Source organism: Pteropus vampyrus, unplaced genomic scaffold (assembly GCF_000151845.1).
Source record: "Pteropus vampyrus isolate Shadow unplaced genomic scaffold, Pvam_2.0 Scaffold215, whole genome shotgun sequence".
In the NCBI taxonomy this organism is placed as follows: domain Eukaryota; kingdom Metazoa; phylum Chordata; class Mammalia; order Chiroptera; family Pteropodidae; genus Pteropus; species Pteropus vampyrus.
In genome coordinates, this window is record NW_011888996.1 from 1980038 (window position 1) to 2002656 (window position 22619).

At 36.5% G+C, this 22619-nt stretch overlaps 1 protein-coding gene across 1 annotated transcript in view; it reads left to right on the plus strand.

The window, feature by feature from the left end:
- The window catches only part of CPQ (carboxypeptidase Q), a 357555-nt gene that overhangs the window by 279831 nt on the left and 55105 nt on the right, over positions 1–22619 (plus strand). The window lies entirely within an intron of this gene.

The following is a 22619-nucleotide window of genomic DNA, read 5'->3' on the forward strand; positions in this document are numbered from 1 at the left end:
GAGCCTGCTGCAGCCTATCAACATCACACAGGTCTTTAGTGCTGGAGAAGGGACAGACATTAACTTCTGGATCCAAGCTGGTGTTCCTGGTAAGACCAAAAGATAAAGTGGGGGTTCCTAATATACTGCTATCAATTTGAAATAAAATTTCTATTTTTGCATGCCACGATGAATACTGATAGACCAATCAATGCATGGGAACCCTAAGCTTTTGTCTATAATGTATAATCTGTTGATGTCCAAACTTGGAAGAATAATATTCATTTATATTTGTTTACTCATCTGTCTTCGCTTTCTAAATTATAAATTCCCCTCATTTCCAGAGATTCTGATTTAACGATTCTGGGATTGGGCCTAGAAAGCCCTTTCTTTGTTTTTTGTTTGTTTGTTTGTTTGTTTGTTTGTTTGTTTTAATGGGTGTCTTTGGTAATTGTGGTACAAGTGATCTCACGATAAAAATTAGAGAAATAGAGTAGAAAGCGATTATTATTATTAATAAACTTCTAGTCCTGTGCTAGGGAATCTTCTCTGACTCAAATAGTCCCCTACCCAAATACAGTGGTATCTGAAATTCTGCCAGTAGAGATTTGTTCTTTGAGGGTGAGATACTTACTGCTAATCACTTTTTTTCTAATGCAAAGACTCACGTAAGAAGTTGGACCATAAACTAATTTACTCTGATCAGTCATTTATCAGATTGATATTTTTAAGATAAGTCCTGGGCAAGGATGAAATTATGTAATAGGAATAGGCCTGAGGAGGTTACAGGACTAGTACCTGGAACAGTCTTAAAGAAAGCACACCTGTACTTCTTCACAAATTTCCCCCAGACTTGTCATGGGAAGGGGTTATTGATGATATTAAGCATCTCCGACCTGAGGGTTATCCTTCAACACCATTATATTTAAAACTAAAATCATTGTTAAAAGATCCATTTGCAAATTCTTCTGTATCTGTATTATGCAAATAGGATGTTCAGCCTTTAAATACTTTTAATATTACCGTTTCCAGAACCATTTCTGTGGCTACCAAACATTTCAGAGATTTTTTTTTAAAAAAGTGTCTCTCTATATCCACTCCACTCTAGCTTTTTTTTTCAGCCTGCAAAGTAGGTTTCACCAACAGCATGCTACATGGATTTGAGATTTTTTTAAAGTTTACTCTTGATATATTATACATTTTTAAAGCATATTTTAGATTTAAAGGTTTATAATAATCTTACATAACTAAAAATAGAGGAAGCTTTCCTTTATTCTAATACAAAGACCTGAATTCTCTCCAATAGTTTGTGTATATTTTAACCATATTTTGAAATATTTTAAAACAACATTTCCATTTACAGTTCTTTGCATTACGTGAACAGATCCAAGACTCTCTTCATATATGTCATTTTTAATCATGGGCAAGGCCTAGTGAGAGGGAGTCTGCCCTTTATGTTGTATAGAATGACTTGTTTAAATTTTAGATTTTTCCTGACCCGTACATTTTCAGTAGGAACCTTCTTAAATTTTGAGAAAAGCTAAATAAGTTTGTTGGATAGTAGATGTGAGGGAAAGACTGAAAGATTGTGGGTTAATTAGAGTGAAGACTGGGGGTGGTTAGAGGGGAGGTGAGGAGCTGAAACGAAAGACAGAAGTAGAACCAAAAAACGTGTACTGTCGCTTTTCAGGGGCAGTATTCCTGCCCCCCGCCACTTATCCGTGGGGGATACATTCCAAGACCCCCAGTAGACGCCTGAAATTGTAGATAGGACACGACCCTATATATACTATGTTTTTTCCTGTACATGCATACCTATGGTAAAGTTTAATTTATAAATTAGGTACCGTAAGAGATTAACAACAACAATAAATAGAAAAATTATAACAATATACTTATACTCTAATAAAAGTTATGTAAATATGGTCTCTCTCTCTCTCTCTCTCTTTCTCTCTTTCTTTGATAACTGATCTAATAATTGAGGTGGCTACTAAGTGACTAACAGGTGGGTGGTGTATACAGTGTGGATACACTGGACAAAGGGATGATTTATATCCCAGTAGTATGGTGTGAGATTTCATCATGCTACCCAGAGCAGTGCACAATTTAAAACTTATGAATTATTTATTTCTGGAATTTTCCATTTAATATTTTTGGACTGAAGTTGACCTCATGTAACTCAAACCATGGAAAGTGAAACAGTGGATAAAGGGGGGCTGCTGTATGTCTTTCTTTTGTTGCATTGGATAATTGAGAATTGGCTCTAGCTTTATTCTTTCCATATAGATATTCCATAAGAGTGGTTCTGTTTAGAACTAACAAGTTGATTTGATTGTCTTCACCAAGGTAAGGAGGCTTTTCCTTCTTGCCACAGCAGAGTGGGGGAATTTTAGCCCCATTATGGTTACTTAAGAATTAATACTAATTACAATTTATTGTGCTCCTGCTATTTAGCAGACACTTAGGCTTTTTGCAGACACTCTTTCCCTCTCTTTTTTAAAATAGTACAACCATCCTAATAGATAAAATATGATTATCCCTACTTCTCAGATGAAAAAACTGACACAGAGGATCTAAATCACTTGCCCAAGGCTATCCTGCTCTTAAATGCAGATGTCACCCTGAGAACAGGCCACTTTGGTTTCAAAGCTGGTGGCCCTTTTCCCACAATATGCAACAACACAGGGGAGTCTGGAATGCTGAGATAGGCTTCCAAATCTATGACAGCATCTGAAATGTTTATCTTACTCAGTTCTTGCTTATGTAAAGGATTTCAGTTCATTCCTGCTCCAAAATAACTTACCCCTGGGGAGAGGAGTTTGTTATTGTAAATAACGACTTATTTCTTCTCACATTCTTTGTTCCACTCCCCTTTCTACCTTTGTAGATCGGGAAGGTTTATATGAAGTTGGTAGTTCATTTAGACTGCAACTAATGTTTCCTAGAATTCTTTATTTTCTTTAGAGTATTGTAAGATCAAACTAAATTATTGCTGTTTTCCCCTATTACACTTGAGTTATCTTTTGATATTTCAAGTTTGGGCTATTCCTAAAAGAAATAATGGAATTGCTATTGTTACAACTCTTGTTACCTGTTGAAAATTTCAGACCTTTAGAAAAAGATGAAGAACTGAAGTTACTCTGAAAAAGAAAATAAAAATATACCAATATGTACCCTGTATTCTTGAAGATATGGCAAATCATAATGAATTAAACCTGAAGATAGGATTCAAAATACTAATTAAGTTATGATTTAAGTAATTGCTCACCTAACTTTTGAAAAATTAATGAGAAATAATATCTCCAAACTCCATCCTTCCTTTCTTCCTTCTCTTTTTCTTTCCTATTCAGTAAATATCTATTGAGCACCTACCATGCGCTTGGCCTGTCAAATTTCTGTAGTCTGATGACTGGGCTCCAATTTTTTTTAATGTTTCTTATAGATTCAGTACGGAAATGCTAATTAAGAACACAGATAGAATTAAAATTCAACATGGTTTTTATTCATTTTTGAAGCCAAATAGATTAATTTATGAAAGGGTCATCTTTGGAGAGGAAATATGATGTCCTTTATCTATCTAGATGACATCCATAATGCACAGAATAACTATCAACATAAATGTAAGGCTTTGTTTGTGTTTGGGGGGAGGATTTCAAAAAATAAGGATCTTAGATGTATTTTCCACTTAAACTCTCTGTTCCAGATATCTTTATGTACTTTAGCCTCCCCCCATTTTCACCTTTCATACTGCTTCCTATTCTTCCCCTCCAAATCCTAGATGCATTTTAAGTTTCATTCTGTATTCATTAGTGTCCATGAATTGTTCTTTAACAGCCCCTGGTATTCTATTGCTTTCCTAACTTTCTAAAACACTCCTATAGTCTGCAATCTGACCCTTGAATTACACACTAACATTTTTCTTGTATTGCTAGGAATTTTTGTGCATCCTGCTTCTCATACCTAGTGATCAATTCTTTGATGTTAAGGTCAATAGTTTCTACTTATTGCCTCCTCTGTATCTCTTAGTTTAATTTTGGAAAAGATTCTTGTAAGTCTAACATGAGAGAAGAAACAAAAACATAGAAATAATTATTTTCTCAACAAGCTTTGGGTGCCTCAGCTTAAGAGTGTGGAGAAAATGAAGGATGCTGAGAAAAGAAACATAAAGATGGAAAAAATATTGGAAGAATGATACAAATTAGAGAGGCTAGAGAAATTAGAATTATTGAATAAATTCTTCTAGTAATTTAACGATTCTCACACATAAAATGGTAAACAGTTGATCCCGACTCTTTCAAAGACAATACAGAGCATGAGTGAAAGTAATGTAAGAGGGATTTAGGTTAGTTTCTATTCACTCAGATAGTAGAGAGGTTTCAAATCTTAAATTTTTGCCTGATTCTCCAATTATGAGCTCCAGGTTAGAATGAAAGGAGTCTATTTCATTCTGAATATGTCAGTAATGAGATAAAATCCATGGTTCTCAGATATCTTTACATGCATCTTCCTTGAACACGTCCTTTTTAAAGAAATTATTCCATAAAATATACATTAATGGAAAAAAAATTAAATACTCTCTTAATGCGACCCGAGGAAGTGAGCACATCCTTATTCCATATCTACCAATAAGAGTTTCCTCCTCTGCTTCAGAATCTGAGAGTCAGCCTTTTTCTGATATTGTTGGCATGTGGTAGACAGTGTACTGGAAAGAATTAAGAGGCCTTGACTGTGTATCCTAACTTTACAACTTCTAATTGCATGTGCTATCTTACTTTTTCTAAGCCTCACTCATTATTAAGCATCCTTATTAGTCCTTATTAATAATCATTAATATGGCAAAGGGGAATCAGTAGTACAGAAGATAGACAAGATCCACATCCTCATAGACTACACAGTCTAGGGAGTGAGACTTGGTTATTTCATCTGCAAAATGAGTATGGTAGCATACATGGCATCATTTCCACCAAGCCTCCATGTGTGTTCCTCCTCTTCTGTTCCCTAGCTCATGGATTGGGACCACCATTCAGAAACATCTAGAGCATACAACCAGATGGTCTATCTCCAAATCCTGTTTACTCCAAATCCCTTCTGTTCCTTAAACTTGTTTCCCCCTCTATACCCCATAGACCTTGTCTCCTTAGTACTCACTGATTCCTACAGCAGCTCCTACTAACATCCCGACCTGTATTCTTAGCCCTTTTTCACCTAATTGGCTCACTGCTGCCACAGTGAACTTTCTAAAATGGAAATCAGTGTATTAATTGGGATTTTGGGGGGCTGCAAAATAAAACAGTAGACCCAAGTCAGAATGGCAGTAAGGGGATTTTTAAAAAAAGAACTCCAAAGTGGGTGGTTATAGAATGCTTAATTTAGTTATCAACCACATCAAGGCCCTTAGTTCTTTACATCTTTCCACTTTTCTATCCCCAGCATGTTGACTTTTGTCTTGAGGCTTTTTCCATCGTGCTCCCAAAATGGCTGTGGTTGTTTCAAGCAACGGATTTTCACACATCGCACAATAGAAGAAAGAATGTCCATGAAGGATGTCCCTTTTTAAAAGTCAGGGAATCTCTTCCAGAAGCCCCAAAGCAGATTTCTCCTCAGTCTCATTGTCCAAAATTATGATATCTGTCCATGGCTAAATCAGGCAATGGAATGGAGTGGAATTACCAAGTTTAGCTTATATTGATCAAATTTTACTTCCTTGGCCTAGGGTAAGGCCCAGTTTTCACTGAAAAATGTAACCTCCTGATGTATGAGAAAAATTGAGATTCTTTAGGAAGAAGATGAGAATTTTCACTGGGTTAGCAACTAAGAGTAGCTGCAGTATCCGATCATCTTTCCTCATTTAAAATCCGTCAGTGTCTCCCCATTGTCTTCAGAGTGCCATGCCTTTACTCAGCATGGAATTCAAGGCTCTTCTTGCTCCTCTGGCTAGTATGCAGCCTCCCCTCTCATGGCTCCTCCACTCCTGTCTGTCCATCTCTCATTCACACAGGGTCTAAATGAAGTTCCTAGCACACCCAGTGTCTTCACATTTCCTTGCCATCAGACCTGCCTTATTCTTTTCCTTCAACAGATAATTCCTACTTACCCATGATTCAGCCTTTTGTTCTGCTTCTCTTGCGAATCTTCTTTGATATCTATCAGCATGGACTAAGTATCCCTTGCATATGCCCCTAACGCCTTGTGCTTATCTCATCTCATGGCACTTACCTTTTTCTTACAATTGTGATTGATTGTGAATTCCTCAGAATTCCTAGTGCTTGAGAATTGGTGTCTGACCCTTAATGAAATTCTCATGAATCAAAGAATGAATAAGTAGGGTCTAAGTTTATAGAAATAATAAGATAATGTGGGAGAGATCTGTAAACAGTAAAGCCATAACCTTAGTTACTTTAATAATAATTGCTTAATTGAGCTGTCCTTTCCTTACAGAGCGAATTGTTTTAAAATCACATTTTAATATCTTTCATCTTTTCTCTGATAGTTCAGACTCTATATTGAAGTACCAAATATGCAGATGGCTCAAAATTTCACATATTTTCCTTCTTGCTCATTTCTGTCCAATACCTCATAGGGCATTAAGCAGAACTAAATTAAAACTTTCCATTTCTCTATATCCAAAGGCCTTTTTTTCTAAAATGGTCCAAGAACAAAAGATCAGGACACAAAGTAGTAATGTGATGTAAAGTAAAGTGAAGGTTCACCCTCTGGACCCAGGACTCATATCTTTTTCAGTCACCAGATGGAATAGTGCAACTCAGCAGTTCTATGTCCCCTGTTCTCCCTAATTAAAAGATGCCTCCTTTATAGTGAAAACAGTCTGAGCCAGTGATGTTTGGAGAGATTGATACTGTATAGCGAGCAGACATCACCGTACTGGGGACTTGACAAGGGCCTTCTCTGGTTTGTGGCCATAGCCCTCATTTGAATAGGCAGACAGCTTCATTCAACTAACAAGCATGTCTCGAGTGCCTCCTATAAACCAGGCACTCTAGACACTGAGGCTAGAACATGAAAAGGACTTACCAGGTCTCTGTTCTTATGGAATTTACATCGTATTGGAGGAGAGGGAAAGAGCAGTGGGAAGAGACAGACTACAACAAAGGAATCAAGAATGGAGAAAAACATTTGAGAATGATAAAGGCTGCACAGGGAATTATAGCGTTGGCTGCCCCTTACCTCTTTAACTTGGGTAAGTCAGTGCTTTTGCTTTAATATTCTTTGACTGCTTATGCTAGATAGGTATGTGTAACATCCACATCAATACCACACTAGTGAAAATTGCTCATCAGAACAGCTATATGCTTCCTCTGCTCTTCTCTCTTGCAGTTGGCCTGCTTCAACTCCACTGAAGCCACTGAGTATCTTGACCAAGGCATACCTGGCGCAAGCCCTACAGTATGACTGTAGCCTAGCAGGAAAGGGCATTGTTTATACCATTGAGCAGTTAGTCATGCACTGCATTATGAAGTCTCTTATATTGTTGCCTTGAGCTGTGGTTTAAAGTGCACACTTTCACTTTAAAGTTAATATACTTTGTATTTTATCTACTTAACTGGATTGAGGACCAAGAGAGTATTTTATTCATGCTTATATACCCACAACACGCATTATCACCTGGCACACAGTTGGCATCCAGTAAATGTTTGCTGATTACAAGTATTGATTTGAAGATGAACACAAGAATAGTTAAGTGACAATAAAAAGGAAAATTTTGGTACAATATCAAGATAAATAACACATGCAGAATAATTTTAGGAGGTCATAAGATGGAAGATAAGAAAGATGGAAGAGGTGAATTTGAGCTGGATATTCAGTGATCATAGTATCAAAATGGATGGAAGGAGTAGAGGAGGGCAATCTTGGTGACAAAAATAATGTGAACAAAGGCAGGTGTCCCCATGGTGATGGTTAGGAGAATGATTTCATTGGGCAGAGAACTCATCTTGGAGAATATCAGATAAGAAGAACAGTTAAGTTTCTCTTAGCCAGATGAAGAAGAGCATAAATTTCAGGTGGAAAACTCTAGTCATTGATGCAAAGTCACTAGAAGTCTTCAGCAGAAGAATTTGATGAGAAGTGCTTTTGGAAGGGAGTTCCAAAAAGTTCATGCCAGGGATACCCCATTATACCCGAGGAGGTGTCTCGAAGTGAGAGAGCCTGGAGTGAAAAGGGATCTTGAGCAAGCAGCACAGCGTTAGAAACAATTACTTTAGAAAAACAAAGGCTAACACTAAATTACTGCTCTATTTTATGCACTATCAGTACTCCCACTCCCCGAAACTCTATGACTTAATTTATCTACTATTTCCCACGGCTTCTAATAATGTAGCCTAGAAAAGTTTGACTTCTCTAACTGCATCTTTCAAGGTCTCAGGGTTGGTTCTTCTGGGTTCCCCTTTCTATGCATTTGACTTTCCATCAGTTTCACTTAATACTTTACAAATGTGATAGCTAGATGATGATGATACATAGATAGGTAGGTAGGTAGATAGATAGATAGACAGACAGACAGACAGACAGGTAGATAGATAGATAGATAGATATAGATAAATGGAACATGCAGAAATAAGATATGGCCTGTTTTCCCCAAAAGTTTACAATCTAAGACTGTAATTTGGTTTACTTACTAATCATTAAAACAAGAAGACTTTACCATGGAAAACTAAATAGAGCTACACTGTAATTTCTAAGAAAGAAATCTAAAAATTTCTTGAAAGCCAATAGAGTACAAAGAAGTAGGATTTCAAAATATGTTTCCTCTTGTCAGCTCTGTGAACTTTATCGATACCTACTTTAAGTGATTAGAGAATGTAAAATTCGGCATAGCCTGTTTTATTATATTAGATGATTTTAGAGTGTAATTTAAAAAATTATTACAGGAAATTTCAAACATACAAAAGTAGAATAGTCTAATGAACTCTCATGTACTCACCACTCAGCCTCGGGAATTTTTCATTCATGGGCAGTCTTTTTTCATCCATACCCCAGTCACTTCCCTACACATGGATTATTTTGAAGCAAATGCCCAACATTATATCATTTCATTTGTAAATATTTTAATTTGTATCTCTAAAGGATAAAGACTCTTTTATATAAATAATTATAATAATATTATTCTTGTTAAAGTATTTTTCAATAATTTCTTAGTATCATATCCAATATATGGCCAGTTTTCAAATGGTTCCAATTGTTTCCAAACTTTTTCTCCATTGTTTTTTGTTTGTTTGTTTGTTTAACCAGGATTATAGTGAAGTTAAACAATGCAATTGGTTAATGTCTTTTAAGTTTCTTTTAATCTATAGGTTCTCCCTTCATCTTTCTTCTTTCCTGCCACTTATTTGTTACACAAACTAAGAAAATTGTCCCATGGGATTGCCTACATTCTAGATTTAGGTGATTCCATTTCCATGGTGTCATTTAACATGTTCCCATTTTCCTTTATATTTTCTGTGAATTGATAGTTAAATCTAGAGACTTCTTGTGATTCAAGTTTAATTTTTCTTTCTTTTTTTTTTTTTTGGTGGCGGGGAGTGCGAGAATATTTCTTAGGAGTCACTATTTATTTCCATTAGGAGTACTGTCTAATTGCTTATTTATGATGTTAGTGGTCATTGAAAACTATTGCCTAGATCTGTTATTTCATTGGGGATTACAAAATGGTAACCTTGATTATTAGTTGAAATAATTCTATAAAAAAGAACTTTCTCTTCAACTATTTGGTTGACATGAGATTCTTTTGTGGAAGATAGGCAAGATAAATTTTTCATTCTTTCCTTTTATTTATCCATTTCAAAACTTATTTGTTGGTTCCCCAGTATCTTCCAAGATGACTAATTGGGTTGCTTTTTTTTACTATCATTATTTACTGGTGGACTTAAAAATATTTGATGCACTTCATCTTGTTACAGTAATTAGTCTTATTAATGCTCAAATTGTCCCATCCTTGGCTAGTGAGAGCCTCTTTAAGCTGCTTCCTGAGTCCTTATGACATAACCCTTGTAGTCATTGATAGTTTCTGTTTCCTAGCTTTCTAGGTGACAAAATGTTCCAGGCCAGCTTACAGATTTTCTGTCCCAGATCTGGAATCAGCTATTCATCTAAAGAGCCCAGTTTCTTCTACTAGATCATGGTATAATGAGGCCACAGTCTGAACACGAAGTGTACCCATTGCTACTGGGTTGATCATTGTTTCTCGATCTTTTCAGTAGATAGAAGTAGATAATAGTATTTTTTTTTCTCTTAAGAATTATATTATAAATTGCATGACATTTCCAATTCAAGTTCAAGACTACAAAGTTATGCTTTACCTCACTGATGTCTGCGTCTCCTTTTTCCCTTGCTAAAATTCCTGATTCTTAGTATAACAACATAACCACTCATTTGTCATATAGTTATATACACACACACTACAATAGATTTACAGTAGTCTCAGAATAACAATACCAATATAACTACCAACAGCATGATTATTGAAAAAATTTTGTTTATTACAGATTTTTGTCTTTAGTATGTATATTTCACTATGTAGAAATTTCTGTTAACCTGTAATGCAAGTTACTATGAATGTGGTATCATTTCCATCTTTTACTTTTTTGTTTTAAAACCTGAAACTTCTGATTTCTAAAATGTTGAAATGCTTACTTATGATTTTTCTTTATAAAGCAGGAATGAGGTTGCAGATAGGAATAATTTGGGGACTTATTAAAATAATTACCTTTGGAGTGTCACAGTTGGATCTTCAGGACATACCATTGCCTGTTCTTTCTTCTTAGACCCGACTCAGACAATTTCGCAATTTCATTCATTCACTCAAGATATACCTAGTAAGTACTCTATGACATTCAGACAAGAGGAATAAGAAGGGAATTTAACATGTATTAAGCGTCTGCTATGTGTCAAGTATTATTCTAGTTGCTTTACATTCATCATCTCATATATTTTCATAAGAGCCTTTTAAAGTATACATTCTTATTCCGTAACCAATTATCAGATGAGGCAATTGGAGCTCAGGGAATTTCCTTTCTCAAAAGTCTCTACTATTAAGTAGAGAAGCTGGAATTAATATATTAATCTGTTTTATTCAATTTCATATGTAAGGTACTATCCCTATCCTCAAGGAGTTAATGGAGGGTTTAGACATAGGAAGAACAAAGTGCAATAGAGGTTCAGGCAAGAGAGGCATTAAACGCCTAGACATCACAAAAGAGACATCATTTCACCTGATTTTCAAGAAAGAGTAGAATTTTGTGGGTTGGAGAAAGAGTGGATTCCATGTGACAAGATGGGAGTGAGCAAAATTCCATAGGTAAGAAAATACAGTGGATTCTCAAGATGAAAAGTAGTCTGGCTTGACCAAAGTTTAGTTTAATATAGGAAAACAGAGCTAAAACTGAAAGATTTCCTGGGACCTCAGTTGAGACCTGGAAGGCATTCTGGGGATTTGGGACAGTCAGAAACTTTTGGAGGTTTTGAATAGGAGTGAGATATAATGGGGCTCAATCCCAGCCATTGGGCAGGCTCCTTTTAACCCTCATCCTACTCCTTTGAGAGACTCAGAACAAGACCCAGCTTCATAGATCAACACATCTCACAGAGTAGTCTGCATGTCTTTTAGTAGTTTCTTGCTAAAGTTGCATTTTTTTGATGTTTTGCTAATTGAAGTTTTGCCAGATTAAAACTTCCAGTTGGAGAGAGACAAAGAACAGTCCCATGAAACATTGCACTGTGATTGGCAGTGGTTAGTTGTGCTAGAACTCTGAGACATCAACAATAACGCCTGACTGGAATGGCACATACTCAACCTGCTAGTCGAACCTCTTTAAGTCAAATACATCTTAAAGTATTGTGCTAGTTCATCTATTTTTAATGATCTCTGTTAAAAATGTGCTTATCAATTTAATTGCTTTAATAAGTATGGGATTATGGAAACTACAGATAAAACATCACAATTCAAGAGATTTTGAAAAAATTGAGTTCAGATTGGATACAGACTTTTTACTATGGAAACTAGTTATACCTCAATTGCACACAGTAGACACTTTAGTTTGGGTGATTTCATTGGCTTAAGATCCTCCCTTTGCTCAATATTAAAGTTCAAAAATTATCATTTAACTTGATATCCTTGTACATTCATTCCCCTCTTGGGAATTTCTAACATAGTGAATTAAATCTCCCTATTATCCCATTTTTATAAGAAAGTGTGAGATTGCATAATTCATTGTAACTAAACTTTCCTTTACAATATGACATTTGCTGTCTTAATTGTCCTTCCAATTTATAATGCGTAAATCAAATATGGTTGAGCTCTGTGAAATTCATTAGTTATGGTTCTTTTGAAATCTGAGTGAGCTATTGCCTATAATAAGACTAGTCATGGAGTGCACCTTCAGTATTCCTTATTTTCTTTATTTCTTATGTTTCATGGTAATAGCTAAAATAGTCTCCTTGCAGGTGAGAGAACAGAATCTTATGTAAAGATAAGGCACGGCCTTCATCGGTACCCCAAACTACCCAGTTACAGAATGTTTAAACCTAGATAGAAATGTTTGCTGGACGCATCTTTACAAAACCACGTGTGTTTTTTTTTTTTGCATAAATAGTTCATTAATTATTGTCGATGTCATATTTCAAGAATTAAGGTACTTATAGATATTTTAATACCTTTAGCTGGTACAATACTGTAAAGTGCAGTGCAGAAATAGGGCCATCGTCTAGAAGGGTCAGTGATTCCACACTTACTCTTTCTGACAGAAGATTTTATCTAAGATACCCTAATAATTGTAGTCTCTTGGCATGTTAGCCTCAACTTTCCCACCTTAAGCTTTAATTTTTTTTTATGCTAGTGTAGACCTAGTCAAGCTCATATAAACCCAAGATATGTATTTAGGTTACAGTTGTGTTTCACACCCTTGACTATACTTTAAAATCACCTTGGGAGCTTTTAAAAATGTATCAACAGTAGGCCTCACTCCCAAATATTCAGGTTTAATTGGTCTGGCCTCAGAACCACAACAGTAGCACAAGTCCAGGGAACACCATTTACCGAGAAAAATTCATCTAAGTGCCCCAACCTCCTGGAGCACAAGTCCATTGTATTCTGTGTGAATGATGCCTGCTGTACTTGCGCAAACTCGGAGGCCTAGAGTGAGGGCTTGAGCACACCTGTTTTTAGAAACTCCCCAAGTTATTCCAATATGCAGCCAGAATTGAGAACCATTTCGAGGTTCAGGAATACTTCGGAGATATTGCAAATTCAGTTCCAGACCATGGCAGTAAAGCTAGTATCACAATGAGCTGTAATCTTTTTGTTGGTAGAGGATCTTGCCTTCAATTTATAAAAACACAGCGTCTGTGAAGCATGGCACGCTAAGTGCAACAGTATGAGGTGTGCCTGTCAAATAGCTCAGGTTCTGAGAGCATGGATTGAGGGACCGTGGAGAAATGGATTCAAAATCTCACTCCACTACTGTCTAGCTGTGCAGCCTTAGGAAAGTCATTTAATCACGTAGACCCTCTATTTCTTCATAAATAAAATGATGATAATAATACCTACCTCATGAGATTATATTGAAAAAAAATGATAGTCTAAATAAAATTCTTCACGCAAAGTTAATGCTTAAAAAGCCACTATTATTATTTCAGTTATTAAATTTCTGTCTTAGTCCAGACTCCTTCAGTACTAACTGATAGAAATCCAACTCAGATGACCTGAAACAAAAATGTGGAATTTAAGCAAGCCACAAGAAGATATGGTTGGATTTGGCCTCACAGATTCTGGCATTTGAATGCTGTTAGGACACATATTCTCTCTGGTGCTTATTACAGCTTTTTGAGTGGTGCCTTCATTCTCTCAAGTCAGCTGTCCTCTCAGATGCTAAACTCTGATAATAGGCAGCTCAAGACATACCTTTACAGCCTCCTAACCACAGAAGAGCCAAGTAATTCATCATATCTAACTCAGTTGGGAAAATCACAGCCTCGTATGTCCATTCCTGTGGTCAAGATGTATAGTCCTTAAAATGGGAAGAAGGGATAATGTGCAGATGAACACAGTAACCACCTTTATTTTCACTGTTGAGACCTGATTCAAATACATAAAATACATAAAACCCCTTTCATCCTAGGATCTATTAGCAGATAAGGAAAGACAGTGGGTAAGGTCCCAGAAGTAATAAAGAAATACCCTCAATTTAAAATACCTAGTCTCTCTGGTTTTTTTTTTTTTTTTTTGACCTGTACATGGTATTCACCCCTAAGATGAGATTAGGACAACAAAAACATTCCTTCGCCTCTCGGGTTTAGTTTACCTGAGACAATCAGGTGGAGAGGCAGATGAGGAATTGGATAAACTGAGGCCACACTTCCAGCAGTCTGCATTAATTAATTTGCTTTATCTAATCCCTCCCACTCCCACCTCACAGTCTCTCCTTACCTACACAAGTGGGAAGACTTAGCAAACTTATTTATAGGAACACACTTTACAGCATCTTTACTGTGTACGTTGTCCAAGAATAAGGCAACGACGAAAGACTATTACAAAAGGACCAGAGACACCCCTTAAAAGCCACTTGCCTAATAGTTGTGGAGGGGCAATAAGTGTCATAAAAGAGGAACAGGATTCATCGCTTTATAGCAGTGTGCTTTTGACAAGTCGTTTAACTTCTTGGAGCTTCAGTTTCCTGATCTGTAAAATGAGGACAATAATATTTCACAGGACTGTTGTGAGAACTCGATGTATTTGATAAGTGATAATGTATTCGAAAGTCAATTACGCTCTACATAGTTGATCTTCAATAAGTGGTTTCAGAGTTTGGAGAATAGTTTTGTATTTAAAGAATTACTGAAGAGGCCTTGCTATGAACATGCACTCATGTATTTAGATCCAGTAGAGAGGATGACTAGGCATGTACTTCAATATCCTAGGAAACATCGCAAAAGATGCACAAGTATTATTGGTATTCACTGACCATTGGGTCTTAGCATACTTTGTGGTTACATAAATGAGTGATGAAGCTGCTAGCATTCACTTCAAATCACCCTGCTACTTTAATGGTTCAGTGGCATTATTTAGGCAAGCACCTGACTTACTTGACATAGTGCAACACTTCAGAAAAGAAAGCAATGAAGAAAAAAGTCAAATATTAATAGTATTACTAGCACGTCTATGTCAAATGATGCTTCTCGAGATTTTGAGGCCTCTTCGCATTTCCTATTCAGCCACAGTAAATTGATTATGGATTGATAAGAGTTGGTGGGAGGGTTATATGAGTGAATGGCCAAAGACACAGATGGCATTCTAAGCTACTCTCACTGGCAACATCAAGTTCTAGATTATGGACTATGGACTGACCAGGTATTCTGTATTGGCACAGAGCCTCATCCCAGACAGTGATGTTGAGATAGTATACATAAAAACATATAGACCTGAAAATGAGGAAATTACCTTTCTAAGTGTCTTTTAGTGTTAAGACTTTGTAACCAAAAGCCTATCTTTTTTCAGAAGTGAACATTGCTTTTAATGTAAAACAGGGATATTTTGAATGGAGCGATCTACTCATGAACCTTTAAGGAGCAAAAGATGAAAAAGCACAGAATTGTTTATTTCAAACAAACACGAATAAAGGTCAACTATGGATTTTAAATTGTTTAAAAGATTGGTACTTAAACATAACTAAAATGTAGGGAGAAAATCCATGAGAATATCTTGGTATTGAAGGAATGCGTTTTCTTAATTTTTTAAACATCTGGTCTTGGTACCAATTTTATTTCAATCTCTACTAATATAACCACATAGATGCCCATTGATACAGTTTCAGTATCCCATGGCAACATGATCTTGTGCTTCTCTTTTTCATTTCCTTCCTATCACTCCCTTATTTTTTTCTTGAGAAAATCAGAAAAAGATTTCCTAATTCTCAACTGTTGAACCTGTTCATGAAAATTTGAACTAAACAGTTTAGCACAATTAAGCAGGGGGCCTCATTCATCAAACTTTCATTTTTCTAAGACTCCCATCCTGTCAGTCACCAAAAACATGCCACATCTGTTGACAATTATAGAGGCACGTACAATGCCGTTCATATCATGGCATGTGCTTCCCTGTGCTTTGGGTCACAGGTCCTCAGGGACATTTACAAAATAAATGCTTTTTAACTGTCCCGAAACTAAAGAATTTATTTTTTCCTGAGAATGTGTTTATGTACCTTGTAAAGGAACTAGTCATTCCCTTTTGCTGTCCCTTATTATGGTGTGTCCGTGTGTGTGTGTGTGTGTGTGTGTGTGTGTGTGTGTGTGTGTGTATGCGCGCGCACGCACACGCACACTAAAGAAGAACCATGCCAGGTATTAAGCGTAAAAACGTCTTTCTTTTCAATACTCATCAACCTTGTAAATTGCCGCTTTTGTTTTTATTTATTCTTATGTTGATAACATATTTCTTGGCTTCTCTTGGATTTTGTCAGGTTTTTTTTAATGCTACTGAATTCTGGTTTCATTTCCTCGTGTTCTTAGTCAAGATTCGGGTCATATTATTTTTTAAAACATGATCTACGTAATTATAAGTCACCAGGACCCTCTCTGGAGTTATCCCCTTTCTTTTCGATCTCTCTCTGACCTGTAAGCATATAGTTTTTTTCTTTCTAAAGCTATATTATTGAGGAAATATCTAGAACCTAGAAAAGCGCAGCTGAATCTACAAGTCATCTGTGCAGATATTTTAACTCTCTAATCTTAACATCTAGAATTTTTGGCAATATCAAAATTATTGACCTTTTTCCTGCTTGTATTTAAATGTTTGACATTGGGTGTTCATGACCATAGTAACATTAATTTTTTTTTTTCATTTAAAAGAGAGGTACTGCTTTTGGACATTGTAAGCATCTCTTATTAATATTATGAACAATCAAATGAATTCTAGTAGAAGAACAACCTGAAGAAGTTATTCAATGGCTGAAAGAAGAACTAGAAGAGAAAGAAGTCAAGACTGAGGTTAAAGTCAAGGGTCGTTTCATATATGGTGGTTAATGGTTCTCTTAATCTTTAAATATCATGTGCATTTAAATGCTTAATTATCCTTAATTTCTGAAGGAATTGCCACCATGCTGGAGAAAAGAGGAAGTTACCTACAGATTCTTTAGTGTTTATTGAAAAGGAGAAGCTTTAAGAGGTTTGAGAATTCTGCAGAAGTGAGGAAGCTGTTAGATCTCAGGCTACCACATCCTTCAAATGGGGAAAAACAAGATGCATGAACATGCTCTTCTCCAGCATTAAATTTTGCATTAGTTTGCTCTGAAAGCCAAGGATATGTGAAGGAAGCAATTTTAATTGCTTGGCACTTAAAAAAAAAAAAAAAAAAAAAAACCTATCTCACTGTTCAGTGGGTTAGAAGTATTTTGAAAATCTAATTACATTTCAAGCTATGCAAATTTACCTGTAAGAAATTTTGCTGTACACCCACAAAATCTGTCATTTAAATGCAACTATAGAATACTCAGAGGGAGAAGGAAAGCTAATATTTATTGAAGACCTACATGGTGCCAAATGTATTACAGTCATTATTTTATCTGCTCTTTTTTAATACCACTGTGAGTAGATATTGCTGTTTCTGCTTTACATATGAGGAAACTGTGGCTAAGACTGCCTAGGAGCACTTACCAAATTGGTTTGAAGTACAGTGCTGATCTGAAACCAGCTCTGATCGCAAAGTCTGTTCTTCTCTGATGTCTTTACAGCTCTGAGATTATATTGAAAACAGTGAAGAGTGGCAGCTTCCTAGTTCATACAGGCTTTGCACTCAGTGTGGCCCGATTCACCAAAGATGTACACTCAGCCTCTCACACACGAATCTACTTGAGGCCTGATTTATCTGGATTTGTGTCTAAATTATCCCATATATCAAATAATGCTAGATCCTCTCTTCAGTTTGTGCTTTGTAGCCATCTTAAAATGTCTCAAAACTCACATTGTCCCAGAGGAATACTAAGAATGTTGTCTTATGTTAATCAAGTATATGCTGTGCTGTCTCATATTAATTAAATTTATGCTACTTAAATCAAGAATCCTTCAGGTTGGCTTTTGAAGTATGCTCTATCTCTGCCCTGGGAAGAGCCCATTTGGAGATTCTCCTACACAAATGGCAAGAAAGTTACCATGTACTTTTTCAGAGCCCTTTCAACTAATCCCCAAACATAAGAGGAATCTAGCTTCCATGGAAGTTGTTAATGAACCTCATTATTTGACAATTAGTCAAATGTCTAGAATCCGGCATTCCTTCATTATTTATTTTTCCACAACCGTTATGTTTTAAAGCTCTTTTGATGTTGTTCACCCTCCAGGTGGTTGTAAATGACCATAACTGCTAATAGGCTGACTTCCACAAGCGACTGCTAACAACGGCCTCATAAATATTCAACAGGGGCATTCTTAGAGAAGGGCTGGGGAATTAGGTGACCTGCCAAGTCTCTCCACATCTAATATCTATGATAATGGCTGCAAATTACACAGGACAGAAGAAATGGCCTTGCACGGTGAAAAAAATGAAGGGGAAACAAGACAGCCTGTGGCTCCTGGCTGAGGCAGGCAGCTGCTGCCCTGAGTAATCCTCTCCCAGGTGCTGGCCACCGAGGTCTTGGGCTTTCATGCGTGCCCAAAGAGCAGTCAGCCACCCCAGAGAGTACAGGGATCTTCTCTTTATTTTAATCTTTTGTTATAATGGTAATTAGCATTATATCTTGAATAGTAAATTAAGAAATCTAGAACAGAATTTTAAATTTAAAAAGCTTTTTCCACTAGGAATCCAGTTGCATTAATTTTGTGGACTGAAGTTTAGCTAAATTAGTCAAGTTTGTGCATTCATTACCTCACTCTAATCCTCGACATCACAAATGTAAAAGGCTGTCATTAAATTTGAGAGCTGACAAGAACTGGGATTTCTCAATATGAGTGTTGAAAGATTAATTTGAAAAGATCTCACTAAAAACACAAAAGATTATTGCTAACATGGGATATTTTATATTCATAGTCTGTACCTGGTTTTAAAAATGCCTGTTTGCAATACCTGGTTTAAAAAGAAGTTATATATTTAGAGCACTTGATCAAATTTTAAACTGGAATACTTATAGTTTTTATTTTGTTCAGGCGATGTACAAGCACAGTCTACACAATATTGAAAACTTCTTTTGCCATCAAAGAATATTGGACTTCTAGTTATTAAGCATTTTATATCCAAAAAGAAGGTAAAAACAAAGAGGAAAAAAGAGACAGAGAAAATGAGCTGTTTTTTCACCCATTTTCTCAAAATATGATTTCAAAAAAGGAAATACTTATATCTCTGGCAATATTTTACAAGTCATGTTTGCCCTAAAAATACTGATGGTTAAGAAATGGTAGTAATAAAAGCAGTGGTAATAAATTTTATGTAAGTACAGTTAAGTTTTACCAAACTAGCTGCCAAGCTGGTAGTGGAGTAAAAATGTAAATACTTTATCTTTGATCACTAGACTTTTAACTTTATAAATAGCTATATGCCTAAAATGTGCTGTAGCACATTTTAAACATCTGTATTCAAGATGATCATTTGGGAGAAGGAAGCTAAAAGGTTCATGGCCTCTTTTAATACCTATTGTTTAATTCTATATTCTGCATTCAAGACCCAAATGAGACTTTTGTAAAGAGAAATTTTACACAATTTGCTTACCTCGTTATAAACTGTATAACCTAGAATGGCTTTTTAAAAAAGAAAATATGATTTTACTGTGAGTTTTTACATGTTATGTAATTGTTGAATAACAAAAACTTATCAGTTTCAACAATGAAATGAGAATAATTGAGATTAAAGGCTGGAGGCTGATGGTTCTCTGAGCTGTTACCAAGGACCCCTCACTCCCTCGCGTCGCATATGTCAGTTTGAGAGATTTTTGCATTCAGAACCTAGGGCCTGGTTTTAAACAAAAATGCTATTTCAGGGTACCAGCCTGATTTGTGACATTATTTTTTATCAAACCTGATTAATTTTAGCCATGGATAGCTTGAAGGAACAGATTGATTAAAACGCTTACAAATAGGAAGAAAAGACATAAATTGCCTATAGCTTAGCTATAAAATGTGAAATTCAAACTTTGCTTGAAACAACTTTTATAGGTGACCCTTCTATTTAAAATAATAATAATTTATAATATTACCACTCCCAAAATACCTAGGCAGGCACTGTTATTAAGAAAATTGCATTGCTTCTACCTACCCTTACTGTGTGTTTCCTTCTTTTTTAAAAGCACAGGACTAGAAGCTATTCTAATGATCCAGGCTATAGTCTGTAGTTTCTCCTTTAATCAAGACGAGAACTAAGGCCACAGATTCTAACATCAGAACAGTCTGCTAGTTTCTCTTCATTTGCTATTAGTATAGGATTTCCCTCCTCCTCCTTCTTTTTTTTTTTTTTTTAATGAACATAAGAACAGCAGCTTTATTATAAGAGGATCTAAGAAAACCTCCTATGCCGACTCCTGAGTCCCATACCCAGAAACACTACTGAAGTAAACCTTTGGTGGAACCTAGAATCTTCATTTTTGTTAAATTCCCCTGATGATTAAGATGTAGGGCGTCTGGGAACCATCGGTCATAGGGTGTTTGAGTAACAGGATGAGCTCTGCGTCCTTGTTCCATATGTTCACACAGCAATCGTAACCACCTAAGAATTACGTGATCTAGGCAGAGCTTCCCCAGGTGTATTACTATTATCGGGTTCAGAACCAAAGGGATAACAACTAGGCTGCTTGGCATGAAGAGCAGTTTGGTGGATTCTGAGAGTGCTCTCCAGTGGGATGACCTGGGTGAGTGCCAGGTCCCTGTAGATGAAGCTTCAGCAGTGCTGAGTGCTGAGTGAATGACTACCATGACTGTTTCCTAGTGTATGAGTGGAGATGATCATCTTTGTCTTCTATCCACATAATACCAATGCCCTGACAAACAGTGAGGCATGGCTTATAAAAATAAACTAATTTCTAAATAGTAGTGTAGTTACTTTAGTAACAGAGTTCCAGGAACCAAACACCCATAGAAAACCCAGCATTTCCCTTAAGTTTTATAATAATTTTCCTTAGTTTTAGATGATGGATGGTAAAACCACTTCCTTAGAGACTGTCTCCACAACTTTTTACTTTTCCTTTATGTTGTCTCAATTCAGTTTTATAAAGATAGTGAGATCCCAGATTATATGTTGTGTTTCTAAATTCCCTTCTAAGTGGGGCCCTTGGAAATCTTACAGTTCCCACACTTAGATCCTAGGAGGTAGACCATATTTGACTTGCCGAAAATAACAAACAGCTGCTGAACTAGCCTGGGATATTGCATGGGATAAAAGTCAGGTTAAATCACAAAAGTCTCCCCATCATGAGTCAGTGCATGGGTGCCTCTGTATAAGACTTATTGCCAGAGAGAAGTTGCTGAGTGGGGGACAAGTGGTTCTTAGGGATTAGAATGTATGAAAGGAAGCATCCTTGCCCACCCTCACCATAGAAACTTCTCCCATTTTTTTACCACTTCATCCTTTCCAAACATTGGATGCACTTCACATCAGCACAGTGTGTGACAAGAGTTCCTATAACCTCTGCTTTTCGAAGACCAGGAAGATGCCCGTGGTTGAACGAGGCGGATTTATTACACATTGCAGTGAGGGCGGACACGCCCCATGGGGAATCATGAGGCGTGTCAGTTAAAGGATGTTAAAAAGGACCTGGAGGATTTGGGTTTTGGTTAGGGGAGGGCTCTGGGAGGGTCCAGGGGAGCTGGAGTTTGTTCTAGATTGGGTGCTGTCTGGAAGGGGGGCAATTCTCTGGCTGGTAATCTTAATAAATCTTATCTATAGGGAGGGCAGAGCAGATGGAGACTAAGGTTGTAATGGGTAAAGAAGCAGCAGCCACTCATTACTCACAAAAGGGGGATGTTTAGTATTTTGTGGTTTGTACAATGACTTTGTTTTAGTCTAGGCTTACACAAAATTATGAAGTGGCTTGTTTTGACTCTCTTCATCACAGTCACAGAATGCCTTTGTCTGCTGCTGGTGTTCTCTGAGATTCTTTATGCGTTCAGCAAGAGAACACGATGGCCTGACTTCTTTAACAGCCCCGACACCTACCTCTAAGTGTCACCTCAGTTCCCAGATGTCAGGGACTGCTCTCTTCTTTTTCAGATCAAATGTGTTTGTAGTATAGTGTGTTTTAGAGCACTGTGATTGTTTACTGTCATGAACATTTCAGATTCTCTTTGTAGGTGCTGTTTTTTTCATCTTCAGCTTTGCCATTGTTTGTCCATGATCAATTTATCTGCTCTCGAGTTTCATTTTCCCAGCATTTAGGAACTTATGCATTAAGGACATTTAGGGATTTAGGAACGATAAGAAGAGCGAAGAGAGGCTCTTCCACATGAAGCAGTGGGCCAGTAGGGAAATTATCAGGAAGAACAAGGGGAATGAGATGGTTGTGCAAGTCTATTCAAGTGAGGGAAGGATGGAGATAAAATGTCAGGCTGATCTGAACTTACCACCCTAGATAAGCTGCAATGATTCTGATGACCTCTAGTATCAATAACCAACAAAACACATGACTCCTACCATTTTATTGTATATTAGCATATGTAAG